The 14,756-nt window shown below is 44.3% G+C and overlaps 1 protein-coding gene across 5 annotated transcripts in view; it reads right to left on the reverse strand.

The window, feature by feature from the left end:
• The window catches only part of LOC141156711 (flavin-containing monooxygenase 5-like), a 260,478-nt gene that overhangs the window by 215,243 nt on the left and 30,479 nt on the right, over positions 1-14,756 (reverse strand). Inside the window, exon 1 of one of the 5 annotated variants that reach the window (XM_073642996.1) lies at positions 1,706-1,859. The exons of the other annotated variants lie outside the window; for them this stretch is intronic. The gene's annotated coding sequence lies outside the window, so the exon portion shown is untranslated. Of the gene's footprint in view, positions 1-1,705; positions 1,860-14,756 lie in introns of those variants that run through there. 5 annotated transcript variants of the gene reach the window in all.

Consider the following 14,756-nt stretch of genomic DNA (forward strand, 5'->3'; position numbering starts at 1 on the left):
GATAGTACGGGTTGACACTGTTGTACCCTCGGACTGCAGGGCAGCTTGAACTTGTTTCGATGTTAGTTGAGGTTCTTTATCCACCATCCGCACAATCTTGCGTTGAAGTCTCTTGTCAATTTTTCTTTTCCGTCCACATCTAGAGAGGTTAGCCACAGTGCCATGGGCTTTAAACTTCTTGATGACACTGCGCACGGAAGACACAGGAACATTCAGGTCTTTGGAGATGGACTTGTAGCCTTGAGATTGCTCTTTCTTCCTCACAATTTGGTTTCTCAAGTCCTCAGACAGTTCTTTGGTCTTCTTTCTTTTCTCCATGCTCAATGTGGTACACACAAGGACACAGGAGAGAGGTTGAGTCAACTTTAATCCATGTTAACTGGCTGCAAGTGTGATTTAGTTATTGCCAACACCTGTTAGGTGCCACAGGTAAGTTACAGGTGCTGTTAATTACACGATTTAGAGACGCATCACATGATTTTTCAAACAGTGCCAATACTTTTGTCCACCCCCTTTTTTAGGTTTGGTGTGGAATTATATCCAATTTGGCTTTAGGACAATTATTTTTGCGTTTTTTCATTGAAGAAAAATTAAATGAAGATAATAATACCAAAGAATTTGTGATTGCAATCATTTTCAGAAAGAAATTGAGTATTATTTGACAGAATTGCAGGGGTGTCAATACTTTTGGCCACCACTGTATATTTATACATGTAATGAGATCCCCGCTGAGGAGTCTTTTTTCTAAGCAAACAATCTCAACTTTTTCAAACCTCTCATCATATGAGAGGCCTTTCATCCCTTGTAATAATCTAGGTACCCACCTTTGAACTGACTAACTTCTGAATATCTTTTTTAAAATGTGGAGCCCAAAACTGGACCCCATATTCTAGATGTGGCCTCTCAAGTGATTTATAAAGGGATAACAGTACATTGGGATCGCGGGATTTTATCACTCTTTTTAGCCATTCTAAAATCTGGTTAGCTATTGCGGCTGCTGCTTAACATTAAGTACTACTGCTCAACTTACTTGTAACCAGAATACCCAAATCCTTCTGGTCTGTAGTCCTGAGTATATTCCCATTTAATGTATATGTAGCAATAGGTTTACTGCGTCCTAGGTGCATTACTCTACATTAAACCTCATCTGCCAAGTGTTTGCCCATTCAGTCATCTTATCCAGATCGTTCTACAATATCTTAATGTCAAGATCAGATTTTAATATCCTACATAGTTTCTTGTTATCAGCAAAGACTAACACTTTACTGTCAATCCCATCCACAAGGTCATTAATAAAGAAGTTAAAAAGAATCGGTCCTAGCACAGATCCCTGCAGCACCCCACTGCTGACTATATCCCATTTAGAGAACGTACCATTTATGATGACCCTTTGTTTCCTATCATTTAGCCAATTCCTTACGCCTCTACTTATAGTTCCCCCAAGTCCTTGCTTCTGTAGCTTCAGTATAAGGCTGCTATGTGGTACAATATCAAATGCCTTTGCAAAGTCCAAATAAATCACATCAGCCGCATTACCAACATCCAGATTAGCACTTACCCCCTCATAGAAACCCAATATGTTGGTTAGACACGACCTATCTTTCATGAATTCATGCTGGTTGTTATTTATTATATTATTCTCTGCAATATATAAGTCTCTTATGATGCCCTCAAAGACTTTGCACACTACTGATGTCAGACTTACCGGACAGTAGTTACCTGGATCCACCTTTCTACCTTTCTTAAATATCGGTACCACTGTGGCTATCCTCTAATCCTGGGAACTAATCCGATTACAAGCGAGTCTAAGAATATGAGATACAGAGGTTTGTCAATTACTGAGCTCAATTCCCTCAATATCTGTGGATGAATGCCATCTGGGCTGGGGATTTGTCAATGTTTAATTTGCTCAGATGCAGGCTATTTCTTTTTGTGCTAAACTAGTTATATCAGATGGTGAACTTTGATTTTTGCTTTGTTGAATGATCCCTGGAACAGACAGTTCATTGGTGAACATGAATGAAAAGTGCCTGTTTAATATCTCAGCTTTTTCTTTGTCCTTTATAATTATCTTGTTATTATTAGCATCCACATGTTTGGCATTACAGTTACAAGGAGAGTCCACTTAATTTATGTGGTGCGTGTCTCCAGAAGCACGAGCTGGGCACAATGTACAGGCACTACAATGTACAGACACTATAATGGCATATTTGCATTTTTACTTAGTAACATCCATTGCTGCTCGTTTCTGTAAGACACCCATGGAGTAAAAATCGTCACTACACCTGTAGATAAATTCCCAGAGGGGTGTAAATTCCAAAATGGGGTCACTTGAGGGGGGATTCTGCTCTTCTGGCACTTAGGGGCTCTGTATATGGAGTCCGCAAACTATTCTACGAAAATTTGTTCTCCTAGAGTCAAACAGTGCTCCTTTCCCTTCTGAGTCTCATCGTGAGGCCAAACAATACTATACAGCCACATCTGGGGTATTATTTTGAAAATTGTTTAACAAATTTTATGTGGCCATTTTTACATATTTCCCCGAGAGAACATGTAAAATTTAGGGCTAAAGCAACATTAAAGTGATAGAATTTTTTTTTTCTTCACCGCTCAATAAAATTAAAATTTTGTCAAACACGTGTGGTGTCAATATGCTCACTGCACCACTAAATGATTTCATTAAGAGGTGTACTTTGTAAAATAGGCCACTTATGGGGTGGGGGGGTTGTTCTATCCTGACACCTCAGAGGCTCTGCCAATGTGACATGGCACCCTCCAACCATTCCAGACAAATTTGCACTCCGATATGGCACTTCTTCCATTTTGAGCTTCGTATTGCGCCTAAAAAGTAGTTTTTGACCACATATGGAGCATTGCTATAATCAGGAGACATTGCATAACAAATTTTGGGGTCCATTTTCTCCTATTATCCCTTTTAAAAATTAAAAATTGAGGCTAAAACAACATTTTCATGGAAAAAATGTAACTTTTCATTTTCACAGTCCAATGTTATACAATTCTGTGAAATAAACCTTTAGATGAATTCTTCAAGAGGTATATTTTCCAAAATGGAGATTTCTGCTGTTAAGGAACCTTGCTGGCTTTCAATTGTGACATGACATCCACAATCTATTCCATACAATTTTGCACTCCAACAATCCAATAGCGCTTCTTCCCTTCCAAGCCCTGCCATTTGCCCAAACAAGAGTTTCTGAGCACATATGGGTTATCAATGTACTCATGAGAAATTGCGCAAAAAATTATGTGGTCCATTTTCTTCTCTTAACTTTGTGAAAATAAAAACTTTGGGGCTTAAACAACATTTTTGGGGAAAAAAACGTCATTTTTAATTTTCACAGTCCAATGTTTTAAAATTCCGTGCAGCACCTGTGGTTTCAAGATGCTGCTCACCACTCCTCTAGATAAATTCCTTGAGGGGTGTGTGACAAAGTCACTGGCAGAGTGTCGAAGGGGAGATATGTTTTACTGAGGCTATTAGCTTCAGTGATGTGAAACTGGAAGTCTTCTCCTGCATGGTATGTGCTGAGAGAGTTAATTTGCCATATTTAAATAGGTCAGTTTTTTGTGAATGACCATAATGCGGGTGGGAGGCCATTCACCATATCTCCACCCCAGTTGTGGTCTGGCGTTTAAATACTCGGCCTGTAGAGGCATTGGGTGGTCAGTAGGTCTGGAGAGAGTAATTCCAGATCTGTTTGTGTGGAGCTATCCTGAACCATGTGGAGTTGCTGAACTCTGGGCAGGCGGATCCCTGCAACTACAAAGACTGTGCTTTTATGTTACCATTTTGCTTTGTTTTCCCTGTTTTGCCCAAAGGGCCATGTTTTCTTTTATTGACTCAGTGTTGGTTTATGCCGTATTTTAATAAACCAACCAGAAGATTAAAAGGACATCGTACCTGTGTCTACCTCCATGTGCAACTGAGTGAGCGTTCTACCACAGGTGTACTTTTCAAAATGGGGTCACTTATGGGGGTTTCCACTGTTTAGGCACATCAGTGGTTTTGCAAAAGTGACATGGCATCCACCATCTATTCCAGACAATTTTGCACTCCAAAACTCAAATGGTGCTCCTTCCCTTCCAAGCTCTGCCGTGCCCCTCAAATGGCAATTTTCTATCACATATGGGGTATCGGCATACTCGGGAGAAATTGCACAACAAATTGTATGGTCCATTTTCTCCCGTTACCTTTGTGAAAATGAAAAATTTGAGAAATATTCAAATTTTTAACATTTTCATAAATAAACGCAAATAATAATGACCAAAATTTACCACTAACAAGAAAAGAACAGTCTCAGAATCACTGGGATCCGTTGAAGCGTTCAAGAGTTATTATCACAAAGTGATGTTGGTCAGAATTGTTAAATGAGAAAAGGTCATTAACATATATAACATAGAAAGTGGCTTGGTCCTTAAGGGGTTAATCATGTTTTTGTGTTACATTCATTTTGTTTCTACATTTTTGGCAATATGTTTTATTCATATCATAACCTGTATTAAAAAAAAAAATAGAAATGTTGGGTCTACTGGGTCTATTTTACACTAATATGTCCTGCCCTTTCAAGAACATTTTCCAGCAGGCACATTATTAGAGGCAGGGATAGAATGATAGGTAACATCTCTATACACAGCTGATATAATAGTAACCACCATTTACAACGGGTGAAACGGGTGAAATCACTGCTCCCCCTGCTGCCACTCCCTTCGTAATGACCTTTGCTCATGCTCATTTGATGCTTTAGTGGTAAAGATAGGGTTTGACTCCATTTAATGCTGCTAATGTGCATTCACTAGAACAGGAACTAAGAATCTAGAAAAGCACCAGTGGCCAGTACAAAAATTGCAAGAACTTTATTTTTTAATTACAGATTGTGATATGACAGGCTATGTAAGAATACAAGTTCATGTTTCATGAATTTTACAAGTACATTAGCAGCAATTGATTTTTAAACCCCAGCATTTGTGTTGAAGCATCTAATGGGGGGGGGGCTGTTGGGTTGAAGTTGAAGACATTGTGATATCACCTTTTCTGAATGGTGGATCCTGTGTTATCAGCTGTGTGTATAGAGGTGTCATTGTCATTTTAATCCTGCCTCTGATTAGAATGAGCCTATTGAAAATGCCTCCTGGAAGGAAAATAATTATAGCCTAAAAATGCCCCAGTGGGCAGTATTATGACATTAAAAAAAAAACATTGCCAATTAAAAAAAAAAAAAATACAGCACTTTGCAGCATTTTTTCCTTACCTGCCTAAAACTTTTGTAAGAATGCTTTAAAGATCGGTGTTAATAGTTTATTTTTTCATCAACTATTAGACTGACATCACTTACAGGGGTGGCGCTAGTATCTGCTCACACAATCTCTCCTTACAATGCGCACTAAGGCTATGTGCACACGTAGCAGATTTGATGCAGAGCGTTTTTGCCTCTCTCTGACAGCGTTTTTACATGCGTTTTCACATGCGTTTTTTCAAGCACTTTTCCAAGCGATTTTGAGCATCACTTGGAAAAGTGCTTGACAAGTTGGTCACACAATATAAATCCATGCAACCGGCATGGATTTATATTGTGTGACAAACTTAGATGCTTTACATGCTGCATCTATAGTAAGAAAAAAAAGAATTAAAAAGTTAAAAATAAAAAAAAACCTGTACACTCACCTCTCCAGTCTCTTCCCAGCAGCGATCCTCTCTTCTCGGTGTCCTGCGGTACCACAAGCACCATGTGGCCTGCAAATTCACAGCCATTGAATTTAATTGAAACACAGCAAGTCCACATATTGTTAGGCATCGGTTTGGGGCTGGATTTGAAATGGGTCCAGGACCTTCTGTGGTCTCCCATTCCAGGCCAGCCAGGGCTGATACTGCTCAGCATTGTTGTTAGTCCCAACACCTAGCTGTTCCACGAGTCCTGCTGATTGTCTCCCAGGCATTTGTGCCCAGCAGTGTTAAGCATAGACTGCAGAGGGAGACAGGGCTCGTGGAGTCTAAGTCCAGGATTCGCCGCACTGAGCATGTCCGTGACCTGGCGGATCATGATTGGTGGGTTGGCACCCACCTGACTCGGTGACCTGGCACTCCCTGATTGGTTCACGGGTAACGTCACCAATAGCGCATCGCTGGGCAGGGCTTAGTCTTTAAAAGGCCCGCCCACAAACATGCCGGCGCGCTCAAATCATTTGAGCTAGCTGTTTGGTGTGCACGCTTACTCTGGGCTCAAAGAGCCATAGCTTTAGTTAGGCAGGCCGGGCTCAAAGAGCCATAGCTTTAGCTAGGCAGGCCGGGCTCAAAGAGCCATAGCTTTAGTAGGCAGGTAGCTTCGCCTCGCTGACTGGCTCTAACCAGGGGGTTCGCCTTACACCCCGAGCCGCCTGTGAGCTAAATAGAGCGAGTTTGCTCAGTCCGGTAGCACACCGGCTGAGTGCTCGATTACCCGGCGGGAATCACCCGCACGCTAGCGCCGTCTCCTATAGCGTAGCGCCTGTACCGAAGACAGGGCTACTGCTCATAGTCCGGTCACACGTCTCCCTGCGGTTCTTGGAGATTGTGTGAACCGCTTTAGCGCCAATCCCCATAGCGTAGCGCCTGTATCAAAGACAGGGCTACTGCTGTTCCCACGGACGCACGTCTCCCTGTGGTTCTTGGAGATTGTGCGTACCGTCTTACCCTTCCGTGTGCGTTAACACGAAGGGCTAAGATATTTGTTAGGTGCGTCGCCGGTCGCTCTCGCCTCCGTGCAGTAAACGGAGATAGAGCGTACCGCTATACCCTGTCCGGTGTGTAGTTAGCACGGAAGGCTTTATCTTTTAGTTGTCGTTTGCCTTTCCACCCGGGAAGTGTTCGGCAGCAGTCCTCTAGGCTGCATCGCGGACCCCGGGGTCGGTTGCGTTCCATTAAATAAAGTTGTCTGCAACCGCTCCCCCTAACACATATACCTGTGGGTTTTCTGTGTTTCAATGTTCCTCAATGGCTGTGAATTTGCGGCGTAAACGCGGTAGAAATGGTCATGCTGCATTTTGCAACGCAATGCGAATTTGGCGCCCTAATTAGCACATCATGTGCACAGCACATCCGAATTCACATTGCTATGCATGGCAGACGGTTTTACAAGCGTTTTTGCGGCCGTAAAAACGCAGCAAAAATGCTACAAAAACGCTACGTGGGCACATAGCCTAACAGTGCTCTCTCTTGCTGGGTCTTCAGTTTTCAATAAAACCGGTAAGCCAGCGGCATATCGTCATTGTGCATATTGAACAGTGACAAGATCCTACTGAGCATCCATCTGAATTGACAGATGATGCAAGCTCAGTAGAGCAGGGGCTAGCCCAGTCCATGAAACGGACGTCACTGATGATGTTACAATTCAGGGTGGGGGCAGAGGCTGCGGCAGTGACCACAGCCTCTGCCCCCAATGAGGACTCATTTGAGGATCCCAGCGTCATCACACAGGAAGTACCACGTTTCTCCAAAAAAAAAATACAGGGTCTTATACTATTTTTTGCTCGAAAAGATGGGTTAGAGCTTATTTTCAGGAGTGACTTGTTTTTTTTCCATGAAAAAGAATTTACATTTAATCTTGAGCAAAAAAAAATCAACATTTATTCAAATATAATCATGTCATCAAACATACTGCAAATGCACATGTAAATATATACACACACTTCAATTCCTTTAGACTCCTGCAGTTAAATGACCTTTGGAGACATCATGGTCATAAGACCGTGATGTCCCTAAGCAGTTTTAACCTCAGGATAGAAATGCTGGGGCACCTAAGAGAGTGGGGACCCTGAGAAATTGCCCAGCTTGCCACCCATTCCCATTAACGCCGGCTCTGCGTACCAGCCTGTCTCTGTTTAGTTCCTCTAGACTCTTGCAGTAAAAGGACTTTTGGTGACATGATGTCACCAAAAGTCCTTAAGCAGTTTTAAGCTCAGAATAGAAATGCTGGAGGTCTCTATTAGAGTGGGAGCCCTGGGCAATTTTCCAGTTTGCCCATCTCACCCCCAAATGGGCAAGGTGTGTGTCAAGGGACGGGGAAGTGGATGTTATGGTGATGGTGATAGTGCACATAGAAGCCGTGGGCAAGATGAAACTGTGCCTGCTGAGGAAGCACAACAAACACTCATGTCATGTCAAACTACCTTCCAGTCCCAATTTCTAGGGGGACGCAGAACACCACTATTGAAGCCAGAGAAGTGTGAAAAGGTTGTTGGTTGGATGGCAGATAAAGTTTCCAGTCAGTTTGCCTCCAACACCACCACCTCCTGGTGTTCCACATGGTCCAGTCTCAGTAGATGTGAATCTGGATCACACTATTATTATTACTTTATTGCCATTTATTCCATGGCGCTTTACATGTGAAAAAGGAGTATACATCGCAAAAACAATTAAAATAATCTTGAACAAAAATATGACAGCGACTGGTACAGGAGAGAAGAGGACACTGCCCGTGAGGGCTCAGTCTACAAGACATGTGTGAAGATACAGTAGGTGAGGATAGAGCTGGTCTTGCTGTGGTATGGTGAGGCGAGGGTTACTGCAGGTTGTATGCATGTCGCAAGAGGTGATTCTTCAGATTCCTTTTAAAGGTTTTAACAGTAGGCGAGAGTCAGAAATGGTGTGGTAGAGAGTTCCAGAGAAGACGGGATGCACGGGAGAAATCTTGTATGCGATTGTGGGAAGAGGAGATAACAGGGGAGTAGAGAAGGAGCTCTTGTGAGGATCGGAGGTTGTGTTCAGGTAAGTACAGGGAGACTAGGTCACAGATGTATGGAGGAGACAGATTGTGGATAGCTGTTATGATCTGCAACATAAGGGGAAAGCTGTCCCTACAGTAAGGCTAAGCTGAATCCCTACGATGTAGCGGGCTGCCTGTTCCTAGTGAACAGACCCGCCTTAGTCCTCGGCTAGTCTGAACGAAGACCTATAGAATTAAGGGAGGGGTCCCTAAAAGAACTAAAGACTGGGACAAAAATGGGACACCTCCTAAGCAGAAGTTATTGCAGAACACAAAAAGACAAACTGACAAAATGTACTAGAGGTCTCAGAGGACCAAGTGAACTTGACAGAGAAAGGCACCGAAGTACCAGGCTAGAGAAACAGTCAAACACTGAAGTCCAGCACAGCCAGAAGGGCGGAGCTGGAATATAAAGGCAGATGGTCACGTGACCGCAAAACACAAGATAGGAAAAACAAACAGGAGGGTTCTAACAGTACCCCCTCTTTTATGAGGATCCTCCGGATCCTCCAGGCCCAGGCCTATCCGGAAACCTCCTGTGGAAAGCTTTAACAAGCCTAGGAGCAGAGACATCATCCGTCTTTACCCAGGAGTTGTCTTTGGGACCGAAACGCTTCCAGGAGACGAGATACTGTAATCTCCCTCTATGCCATTTAGAATTCAAGATACGAGAAATTTCATATTCGCCGTCTTCCACCACAGGAGGAACTGTGACAGTGGCGTCCCTATCAGATACATCAGCCTTTTTCAACAAGGAAACATGAAACACAGGATTAATCTTCCAGGAAGTAGGGACATCCAACCTAACAGCAGACGGGTTAACAACCTGAAGCACTTTAAATGGACCCACAAACTTAGGACCCAGTTTTTTAGAGGGAATCCTCAACCGCAGGTTCTTCGAGGACAACCAAACCATGTCACCCACAGTAAACAAAGCCTCTTTACGTTTCCTGTCAAAATACTTCTTAGACTTCTTGTTAGCCTCTTGAAGGTTGCAATGTACATTAGTCCAAACTCTCCAAATCACCGGAAAAATTGGAATGCAAGCGCAAGTATGCAGCCAACCACCCACCCACCCACAGGCCGCAATACTAAACTGCCACATTTCTGGACTGCTTGCTTGCACTTGAAATGTTGCCTTTTCGGCTCATGGAGGCAGAAGCTTTTCACAACCTCTTGCCGGCGGTGGCCGGGTGTCCATAATCGGTCCCCAGCCGCCACTATTTCTCCCGGTATAGTCTCCGCCTTTCACTAGCGCAGGTCACAGAAAATTACCCGTGCCCTCCCCAGTGCAATTACTGGGAAGGACCGTTTAACCACAAACACGTGGACAGGTGAATGTGGCCAGGGATGGTATGGAGCCAGTCCACAGTAAAAAAAACAGCCATAGAGTGTGCGGGAACCTTCCCACACACTTTTCTTAGCCAGGGCTGCTTCTCGTCAGGGTTGGACGGGCCCACCAGGAACCAGACACTCCTCCGGTGGGCCCTGGCTTCTCCATCAGGAGAGTTCATAGTGCTGAGGTGAGGTTGTGATGATGATAGAGTTCACCATCTCTTTAGCTTGCTGCTGGTACTTTTCTATGGGAATCAGCTTGGCTCCAACCAGCCTGGAATACATACGCCATGGTATTACCAGTACCAGTACCGAAGACTTCCACAATTTTCTTCTCAGGAATTTTATTTGGAAGACTGAGTGGCTGCCCATATACATTAGTTTCTCACAAAGGAGCTGAAGATACTGAGTGGCAGTAGGTGCAAGTTTCTCAGCATGTTAGATATCAGAGGGAGAATAGAGAGGGGAGCAAAGTGGCTCAGTGATTAGAACTGAAGCTTTGCAGCACTGTGGTCCAGGGTTCAAATCCCACCAAGGACAACATCTGCAAGGATTTTGTATGCTCTTCCCGTGTTTGCATGCGCTTCCCCCTCAGTAAAAAAGCAGCCACAGAGTGTCCAGGAAACCTTCCCACACACTTTTCTTAGCCAGGGCTGCTTCTCGGCATGGTGGGAAGAGCCCACCAGAGAACCGGAGAATCCTCCTGTGGGCGCTGGCTTCTCCTTCAGGAGAATTCATAATGCTGAGGTGAGGTCATGATGATGATAGAGGCCACCATCTACTTAGTTTTCCATTACTTGGAAACATTTCTGGACTGCTTGCACTTGAAATGTTGCCTTTTAGGCTCATGGAGGCAGAAGCTCTCCAAAACCTCATGGCGGCAGCCGGGTGTCCAAACTCGGTCCCCAGCCTCCACTATTTCTCCCGGTATCATCTCCGCCTTCCACAAGTGCGAGTCCCAGAACATTACCCGTGCCCTTCCCAGTGCACTTAAGTGAGAAGCACCGCCTAACCACAAACACGTGGACAAGTGAATGTGGCCAGGGACGGTACATCTCATGGACTCATGTCACTGGGTTAATATTGTTCTCGGTCTACTAGACAACGACCAAATTATTCATGATGGTTGGATCATCCATCTCCTTAGCTTTGCGTTACTTGGAATGTAAGCGCAAGTATGCAGCCAAACAATCAGGCAGCCTTTTAGGCTCATGGAGGCGGAAGCTTTCCACAACCTCATGGCAATTGCGGTGGCCGGGTGTCCATACTCGGTCCCCAGCCACCACTATTTCTCCCAGTATCGTCTCCACTTTCCACAAGCGCGAGTCCCAGAACATTACCCTTGCATTCCCCAGTGCATTTAAGTGGGAAAGACCACCTAACCACAAACACATGGACAAGTGAATGTGGCCAGGGACGGTTCATCTCACTGACGCATTCCATTGGGTTAATATTGTGGAAGCCTGGACCCAGTGAGACCCTGGGACAGAACACGTCCTCCCAACGCAGAGGATTGCGGGCCCTGGGTAAATCAGGGTTACCCCAAAACCTCATGGCGGCAGCCGGGTGTCCAAACTTGGTCCCCAGCCTCCACTATTTCTCCCGGTATCATCTCCGCCTTCCACAAGTGCGAGTCCCAGAACATTCTACAGCTCCTGCACCACCTCCTCCTCTTCAGCCTCCATCTCCGTCACTTGATACATTTTTTCAGGACATATTCCAGATTATTTACATAAACTTTGTGTGTGCCATTAAGAATAAGCAGGACTGTATGCTTAGGCGACAAACCGCACACCGTTGCAGAGTTGTTGAGAGCTGTATCAGAGAACCTAGTGTCGGCTCAGAAGCTAGGCAAGCTCGCACATGCCTGGCCTATGTGCTCAACTTAGTGGTTCTACAGTTTCTCAAAATTTACACTCATAGGATCTTTCATTGGGATAAAAACCAGACTCGACAATGTAACCTCAATGTAATCATATTGTTCAGCTCCTGCACCTCCTCCTCAAGTACAGCCTCCATCTCCAAAATGACCACATCAGTCACAAGCTGGAAGCACTGCAGCACTGCCTTGGCCAAGCAGCAACAGGCTGTGCTGAAGATAATATGCTTAATGCTTAGGTGACAAATTGCCCACAGCTGCAGAGTTGTTGAAAGCTGTAACACAGCAGCCTGATCTGTGGCTCTCACCGCTAAACATACAGCCAGGAATGGTCGTGTGTGACAATGGACGGAACCTGGTGGCGAAGAAATGACAGCCGGAGTAGATACGGTTTTCCTCTATGCCAGTCCTTTCACCGAGCTAAAGAATATGGCTGTGGTGAAATACAGCTCTCACCAAGAAGCAGTGTCAGACTGAAAAACATTGGGCCCACCAAAGGATTTGATTCTGAGGGCCCACCTTTCTCTCCCGCTCAAAATCCCCATAGCAGCTGCAAAGTTTGCACTATCATGAACTTTCCTGATGGAGAAGCCAAGGCCCACCCGAGAATTCTCTGGTGGGCCCGTAAAACCCTGCCGAGAAGCAGCCTTGGCTAAGAAAAGTGTGTAGGAAGGTTCCTGGACACTCTATGGCTGCTTTTTTACTGTGGACTGGCTCCAGCAATCTATAAGATTGCAATCTATGATCCCTTCACTGGCTCCCCATTGGCCAGAGACTTCAGTTCAAAACCGTAACTATGACATGCAAATAATAATAATATAATAATAATTTTTTATTTGTATATCGCCAACATATTCCGCAGCACTTTACAATTTTAGGGGGGACTTTTACAGACAATACAGAATAAGCATATGTCAAATCAAAAGGAGTGAGGGTCATCCACAACCTGTCTGCTCCATATATCTGTGATCTAGTCTCCCAGTATATACCTACACGCAGCCTCCAATCTTCACAAGATCTCCTTCTCTACTCCCCTCTTCTCTCCTCTTCCCACAATCGCATATAAGATTTTTCCCATGCATCCCTTCTACTCTTGAACTGTGTACCCCAACATCTCAGACTCTCGCCTACTGTTGAAACATTTAAAAGGAAGCTGAAGACCCACCTCTTCCGACAAGCCTACAACCTGCAGTAACCCTTGCTCCATCATACCGCTGTACGACCAGCTGTACCCTCACCTACTGTATCCTCACCCATCCCTTATAGACTGTTTGTGTGCCCTCACGGGCAGGGTCCTCTCTGCTCTTGTACCAGTCAGTGACTTCTTTTCACATGTAAAGTGCAATGGAATAAATGGCGCTATAATAATAACTAATAATAATTATACTACTTGTACTCTGGGTCAATTGATGGCACTTTCCTGGTGACTGCCCCTAAATTGATGTGTTTTGGCAGCTTTTGGTCCCGTTTATAGGTGTTGTGTATACGTTTGGTGTTGGCATCCATTTAATCCAATGGCGTTTGGCAATGTTCGACGAATATTTGACAATTAGATTTGCGAATATTGCAAAAACGGCGATTGTAATCTGAAACAAATATTGAAATATTTGCTTGTCTCTATTCAGAAACACCTTTAAAAAATTATGTGGGTGTTGCATCATGGTGTCCCTGGTGATATGGTGGTGGAGGATGAGGAGAAGGAGGAGGGTGACATAAAATAGAGTAATTCCTGAAGGGTATACCCATGTCTGGGTGTAAAGGGGGGCATGGGAATAGACCCCCAAAAAATAACCACTGGATTTGAGTTTATGTTTGATGCTATCATCTGGTGGTGTTGAGAAGTCTGGCCCAATTCAGCTCTTGTCCATTTTTATAAGAGTCAGTCTGTCAGCTTTTTCAGTTGACAGGCGGATGCGCCCATCAGTTTTATCAGTTATAATGCCCCCAGTGGCACTAAAAACTATCTCTGACAAAACGCTAGTGGCCAGGACCTCCAAGGCGTAGAAAGACAGTTCATGCCACGTGTCCAGCTTGCATCTTTCAAAACTTTTCCCTCCTTGTCAGAGTACCCCATGTATCAGGGCCTGGGCGCTGGGAGGGTCTAAGAAAACTGTCCCAGACCTTTGACAGCGTTTTCTTGCCTCTGCCGCATCTGGTTTATGTCTTCCTTGCTTGTACTCCTTGGTTGTCCAATGAACTGTCTGACTGTGACCTCTGCTGCCAGCGTTGTCAGATGGGAAATTATTTTTGTTATAATTCTTCAACAAGAGCCTGAACTTAATATCTCCAAAAATGAACTCCTTTGGTTTCCTCCCTCTACTAACCTACCTATACCTGAGTTTGCAATTTCCTTTAGGTGCTGCCATCATAACTCCCACTCGGCACGCCTGCTGTCTTGGAGTCATATTTGACACACAACTTTGCTTTATTCAACGTGGAAAATGACTCACTCACTCTTATCACCTGCACCTTAAAAACTTCTCCAGAAGTCAACCTTTTCTCACCTTTGATACTGCAAAAACTCTTACTGTCGCTCTTATTCACTAGTGCAACTCTCTTCTAATTGGTCTCCCTGTAAATAAACTGTCTCCTCTCTAATTCTTTCTTAATGCAGCAGCCAGGGTCGTATTTCTATCAAGCCGCTTCACCGACGCCTCTACCTTGTGCCAGTCATTGCACTGGTTAGGTTAAACAATCACTACAGAATACAATACAAATTCATCTCTCTCACCCACCAAGCTGTCCACAGTTCTGCACTGGCCTATATCTCATCCCTCATTTCTGTG

The sequence above is a fragment of the Phyllobates terribilis genome, unplaced genomic scaffold (assembly GCF_046119375.1).
Source record: "Phyllobates terribilis strain yellow unplaced genomic scaffold, ASM4611937v1 Scaffold_8__6_contigs__length_399053987, whole genome shotgun sequence".
NCBI lineage: Eukaryota > Metazoa > Chordata > Amphibia > Anura > Dendrobatidae > Phyllobates > Phyllobates terribilis.